Source organism: Carassius auratus, chromosome 22, assembly GCF_003368295.1.
Source record: "Carassius auratus strain Wakin chromosome 22, ASM336829v1, whole genome shotgun sequence".
Taxonomy (NCBI): domain Eukaryota; kingdom Metazoa; phylum Chordata; class Actinopteri; order Cypriniformes; family Cyprinidae; genus Carassius; species Carassius auratus.
The window spans coordinates 8,035,031-8,042,104 of record NC_039264.1 but is presented as its reverse complement, the minus strand read 5'-3'; positions in this window follow the sequence as shown (position 1 = coordinate 8,042,104).

The window sequence follows — 7,074 nt, the reverse complement described above, 5'->3', positions numbered from 1 at the left end:
TGTTTAGTATAGCATTTTATTTCACAAAACTGTATTGAAGTCAATGAGAATTTCATGTTTTGTTCTATTATAGCGCCACCGAGAGGCTCAGTCCAACCATTTTTTTTATGTTTGCTCAGAGTGAGCCCATACATATGTGTGTCAATTTTGGTGAAAATATCTCAATTCACTTCAGAGTTATGGGCATTTATATGAAAAAGCACGTAAAAATTGACTGACTCTTGACTTTGATTGAATATTACTACCCCTTACTATCAATATTTTGGCATTTGGGCATTGGTGTATAGCTATCGACCTATGTTTCCGAACTTCTGACGGTGGTTTCGTCTCGATCAGACAAGCGGTTTCAAAGATATAGCCAGATGTTTTTTAAGCGCTAAATCACAACGCTACACAAACCGTAAGGCGAAACCTAGAATGTTTGGTATCGTTGGACTCGGTAAGGTTTCAGGAGTCCAATTTGGTGAGTCTCGAGAAAATAAGTCGACCACACCCAAGGTTATAAGCATTTAAATAAGGATGATCACCACTAGGTGGCGCTGTTTCGAAACTTCTCACGCTCCTTCAGGACATTGTACTGATGACCCATACCATTTTTTGTAACAATCCGTTGATGCGTTCTGAAAATACAGCATTTTAGCACAAAATTAAAAATGGCCGACAGTCAAAATGGCCGAGATGGTAAAATTGGATATCAGTCGACTCGGCATGTTGCCCTAAATCTAACAAGACCAATGTTATGATTTTTGGACAAACCGTTTAGAAGTTATAAGCAAAAATAGCAATTTTCCATATCTCCGGACCAGTAGGTGGCGCTGCGCCGAAACGCAGCAAGTAGCCTCAAGTCATGCTTGTTATGACATGTACCAGGTTTGGTCTGAATACGATAAATCGTTGCAGAGATACAGCCTTACGACTCTTTTTGTAAGCGTTACGTAAAATTTGTTCAAGCGTTTATCAAAAATGGTTTGACGAATCAATTTGATTTGCATAACTTTTGGTCAGCACTGCCTGAAGATGACCTGGTTCAATTTTCGTGTGAATCGGACAAACCGTCTAGGACGAGTTTGAAAAAGTAGGTTTTTAAAAAAATTCGAAATGGCGGCCATATTCCTATGACGGAAAATGACGGTATAGGGTGCAATCGAATTGGCTTGAGCTCAGAAATCAGAGGAAAAAAGAATTTTGTTGATTGGCCTTACGGTTAAAAAGTTATTAACAAAATTAAAGTGAAATTTCGGACAGTTGGTGGCGCTAGAGGGAATGTCTTAGACACACCAAAATTGGTGTACTTAATGTTGGCACTGTCCTCTATCAGAATGTCAAACCAAAACAACTTTCCCGCATTCGGTTCTATGGGCTGCCATAGACTCCCAGTCGGAAGAATAATAATAATAATAATAATAAATATAGCTGCAAGCAGCGATACCGGGGCCAAGCCCTGAAGGGCTGTAGCCAGAGCAACGAGCGGGACGAAGCAAAACGGCCAAAACGGAACTTCCATCGGATCGACATTACCCACCCCGGATTCGATCCCACAACCTCTCGGGTTTGGGACCAGTGCCTTAGCTAAGTGCGCCACATTAGTTGACACACAGTTCGCATGGCACAGAAGAGAGGTTAAGGTGTGAGAATTAACTCTCAAAAGCCCGAAGCAGCATTTTAGCCAGATTAGCATGCTACGCTAAAAAATGCTAACGTTGCTCAAAGTTAACCAGATAGCTCAGGAGACCCATTAGAGTCAATAGAAACGTATTAGCATTTCGGCTAATTAGCATGCTAAGCTAACTAGCATAAATCAACAAGCACAGGCACGGTCAAGTTCAGAGCTGTACATATCGGGAACGGGAGTGAATATCAAAAATCTGTTCAGTCATTTCTGTCAGGCCCGGTCTGAAGTTCATCTGATAAAATTTTGAACAAAATTGAACAAGATTTCAGGGAGGAGTAGCGAAAAAACTGTATTTCATTCCATTCAATATGGCGGACAGACGCCATGTTGGAAAATGACAATTGAGACATCATCAGATTCGGCATAACCAAAGGAATAAAATGACATAAAAATAACAAAAATCGATCAACATTTACAGTAGTTATAAGGGGTTTTGCAAGAATCGTTATATCTCTTGAACACTAGGTGGCGCTGTCTTCGAACTTCCGGGGTACTTCCAGCACATGGTGTTGATGATGTCTATCGATTTTTGTGAAGATATGTACAATAGATCAAAAGATATAGCAATTTATGACAAAATTCAAAATGGCGGACGGGTGGTCCTGGTGGTCTTGACAAAATTGACATCCACAGATTCGGAATGATGTAAAGAATCCATAGACATCAAGATCATAATTTTCTGATGAATTGTTCAGAAGTTATAAGCAAAAAAGTGCATTTTTGGTATCTCAACACCCATAGGTGGCGCTGTTCCCAGATTTGGCGTGGACCCCCAGATCATGGTGTAGATGAAGTGTACCAAGTTTGGTATCGATTGATCAAAGTTTGGCCAAGATACAGCATCTCAACCGATTTTAGGTCAGCCTCATTAAGTTCACAATTGAATAACTTTTGAACAAAGACGAAAATCAAAAATCTGTTCAGTCATTTCTGTGCGGCTCAGTCCAAAGATCATCTGAGCCAAATTTCAGAAGAATTGGACCAATTTTGAAGGAGGAGTAGTGTTTAGACTGAATACTGTACTTTTCAAAATGGCCGCTACTGTAATGGGCGGAGTCTTAATGTAAGGTGTGGAATGGAATCTCCATGAAGAGACAAAATAGATGTACTAAGTTTTATTTTCATAGAATTAGTGGTTCAAGAGTTATTAACGTTTGAATGTTGAATTTTTGAACTGCTGGTGGCGCTATAGAGTTTGGCCTAGAGACCCCAAAGTTGGTCAGATCACTAATAATGGCCAGTTCTACAAGTGTGCCAAATTTTATCATTTTCCCATGTTTCCTTCATAGGGCTGCCATAGACTCCCATTGGAGAAGAAGAAGAATAATAATAATAATAATAAAACATACAGATACAATAGGGGCTACAGCCCTCTGGGCTTGGCCCCTAATAATAAGAACCGGAACAAAAACAATAGGTGTCTCGCACCTTCGGTGCTTGGCCCCTAAATATAGCTGCAAGCAGCAATCACGGGGCCAAGCAGTACAGAAGAAAGCTTCAGACGAATTGCAGGAATGAGTAATTAAGACAGTTTTAAGATGATTTTAGGCAAAATGGCTCGAAAACAATAAACACAACAACTAGTAATAGGATTTATTGGCTTATCACGTGTAAACAATAGGTGGGGCTGTTGCCAAATCAGTTTGAAATGGTCAGTGTGAGGTGACGATGACACATACAAAGTTTGGTGCAAATATGTCAAAGCTTTGCAGAGATACAGCCTCAAATGCATTTTGGCACCCTTCCAGCAGATGTGTTGATGCGCTAAATGAGAACCGCTTCGTATATCGATACGAAATCCATAACATTTTGCCAGGATGGTCTGAAAATGATCCACGTCAAATTTGGTGAAAATCAGACAAACGGTCTAGGAGGAGTTCGAAAAAGTAGGTTTGCAACATTCATCAAAATGGCGGACAGGAAGTTCAGCCAAATAAGAAAAACATTATATCTATGTTCTCGGCGTGACCCAAGGAATCTATGAAGACCAGCATGATGTCAATAGCCAGATTTATTCAAAAGTTATTAGCCTTTATGTAAATTGAGTTATAACTTTTGACCACTAGGTGCGGCTGTTTCAAAATATTTTGAGTACCTTCAGGGGATGGTGTTGTTGGCACATTCTGAGTTTCGTAACATTACACCAATGCATTTGTTTAGTATAGCATTTTATTTCACAAAACTGTATTGAAGTCAATGAGAATTTCATGTTTTGTTCTATTATAGCGCCATCAAGAGGCTCAGTCCCACCATTTTTTTTTATGTTTGCTCAGAGTGAGCCCATACATATGTGTGTCAATTTTGGTGAAAATATCTCAATTCACTTCAGAGTTATGGACATTTATATGAAAAAAGCATGTAAAAATTGACTGACTCTTGACTTTGATTGAATATTACTACCCCTTACTATCAATATTTTGGCATTTGGGCATTGGCGTTTTAGCTATCGACCTATGTTTCCGAACTTCTGACGGTGGTTTCGTCTCGATCAGACAAGCGGTTTCAAAGATATAGCCAGATGTTTTTTAAGCGCTAAATCACAACGCTACACAAACCATAAGGCGAAACCTAGCATGTTTGGTATCGTAGGACTCGGTAAGGTTTCAGGAGTCTAATTTGGTGAGTCTCGAGAAAATAAGTCGACCACACCCAAGGTTATAAGCATTTTAAATAGAATGATCACCACTAGGTGGCGCTGTTTCGAAACTTCTCACGCTCCTTCAGGACATTGTGCTGATGACCCATACCATGTTTCGTAACAATCCGTTGATGCGTTCTGAAAATACAGCATTTTAGCACAAAATTCAAAATGGCCGACAGTCAAAATGGCCGAGATGGTAAAATTGGATATCAGTCGACTCGGCATGTTGCCCTGAATCTAACAAGACCAATGTTATGATTTTTGGACAAACTGTTTAGAAGTTATAAGCAAAAATAGCAATTTTCCATATCTCTGGACCAGTAGGTGGCGTTGCGCCGAAATGCAGCAAGTTGCCTCAGGTCATGCTTGTTATGACATGTACCAGGTTTGGTCTGAATACGATAAATTGTTGCAGAGATACAGCCTTACAACTGTTTTTGTAAGTGTTTCGTAAAATTTGTTTGAGCGTTTATCGAAAACGGTTTGACGAATCAATTTGATTTGCATAACTTTTGGTCAGCACTGCCTGAAGATGATCTGGTTCAATTTTCGTGTGAATCGGACAAACCGTCTAGGACGAGTTCGAAAAAGTAGGTTTTTCAAAAAATTCAAATTGGCGGCCATATTTATATGATGGAAAATGACGTCATAGGGTGCAATCGAATTGGCATGAGCTCAGAAATCAGAGGAAAAAAGAATTTTGTTGATTGGCCTTACGGTTAAAAATTTATTAACAAAATTAAAGTGAAATTTTGGACAGTTGGTGGCGCTAGAGGGAATGTCTTAGACACACCAAAATTGGTGTATTTAATGTTGGCACTGTTCTCTATCAGAATGTCAAACCAAAACAACTTTCCCGCATTCGGTTCTATGGGCTGCCATAGACTCCCAGTCGGAAGAATAATAATAATAATAATAAATATAGCTGCAAGCAGCAATTACGGGGCCAAGCACTCCAACGGCAAATGTAGGAGCTAAGCATGGCATGAAGCATCACACCAAATACATTAATGAGCAATAACAGTAATTTTGGAATTATTGTAATTGAAATGGCAAAAAAAAAATCATAATACCACCTCTAGTAGCATGATTACTTGGCTTATAAAGTTTGACCAATAGGTGGGCACTGTTATGAAATCAATTTGGTGTACTCTGTTTGACTTTTCAATGACACACAACAAAGTTTGGTGTAATATGCCACAGCATTCCAGAGATGCAGCCTCAAGTGTCATTTTGTCATTGTGTTTCAAATTCGTCGCTTTGGTATGCGAAAACGGTTTTGTCTATCGACACAAAATCCATAACTTTGTGTCAACCTAGTCTGAAGATCATCTGATTCGAATTTGGTGAAAATTGGACATACGGTTCATGAGGAGTTCGAAAAAGTAGGTTTTCCACATAAATCAAAATGGTGGACCGGAACTTCAGTAAACACTGGCATATTTTGGTATCTATGTTATCGGCATAAGCCAGGGAATATTTTGAGCCCAGTTTCGTTGCAATAGGCTAATGGACTAAAAAGTTATTAGCATTTTAAAAAGTGTAATTACTCATGGTTAATGAATGGTTTATTACTCTTGACCAATAGGTGGCGCTGTTACCAAATTTATGTGGCATGGTCAGTGTGAGGTGGCGATGACACATACAAAGTTTGGTGCAAATATGTCAAAGTGTTGCAGAGATACAGCCTCAAATGCATTTTGGCACCCTTCCAGCAAATTCGTTGATGCGCTAAATGAGAACCGTTACGTATATCGACACAAAATCCATAACTTTTTGCCAGCATGGTCTGAAGATGATTCACGTCAAATTTGGTGAAAATTGGGCTAACGGTCTAGGAGGAGTTCGAAAAAGTAGGTTTTCAAACATTAAGCAAAATGGCGGACAGGAAGTAAGGCCAATTTTCACATTATTGGTATCAATACTCTCGGCATGACCCACAGAATATAGCGAGACCATTTTAATTTTAATAGACTAATTTATTCAAAAGTTATTAGCGTTTATGTGATATTTCATTATAACTATTGGCCACAAGGTGGCGCTGCCACCAAACTTTTTGAGTACCTTCAGGGCATGGAGGCCGAATATTTTTGTAATTATTTGCGAAACGATACGATGCTGCGTTCAAAAAATACAGCATTTTGAAACATAATTCAAAATGGCCGACGCAAAAAATGGCCGACACAGGAAAATTGGATATCATTCGACTCGACATGACTCACTGAATCTAAAGAGACCAGTTGTGTGATTTTTGGCCAAACCATTCAGTAGTTGTAAGCCAAAATATGCATTTTTCATATCTCCTGACCACTAGGTGGCGCTGTGTCGAAACACAGCAGGTAGTCTCAGTTCATGCTTGTTATAACACACGCCAAGTTTGGTCTCAATATGACAAACCGTTGCCAGGATATAGCCTCACGTGCATGTTTGCGTGCTTTTCGTCAAATTTGTTTACGTGTCATTCGACAACAGTTGGACAAATCAACTTGAAATCCATAACTTTTTGCCAGCATGGTCTGAAGATGATCTGAGCCAATTTTCGTGGCAATCGGACTAACCGTCTAGGACGAGTTCGAAAAAGTAGGTTTTTCAAATAATTGAAAATAGCGAAAAAACTAAACCTTGCGATTTTTGAATTTTAGGGTTCATTCGACTTGGCCTGAGCCAAGGATTCAGAGGAAAAAGAATTTCCATTTTCTGGCTTACGGTTCAAAAGTTATTAGCATACAAACATTGAAAGTTTGGACAAGGTGTGGCGCTA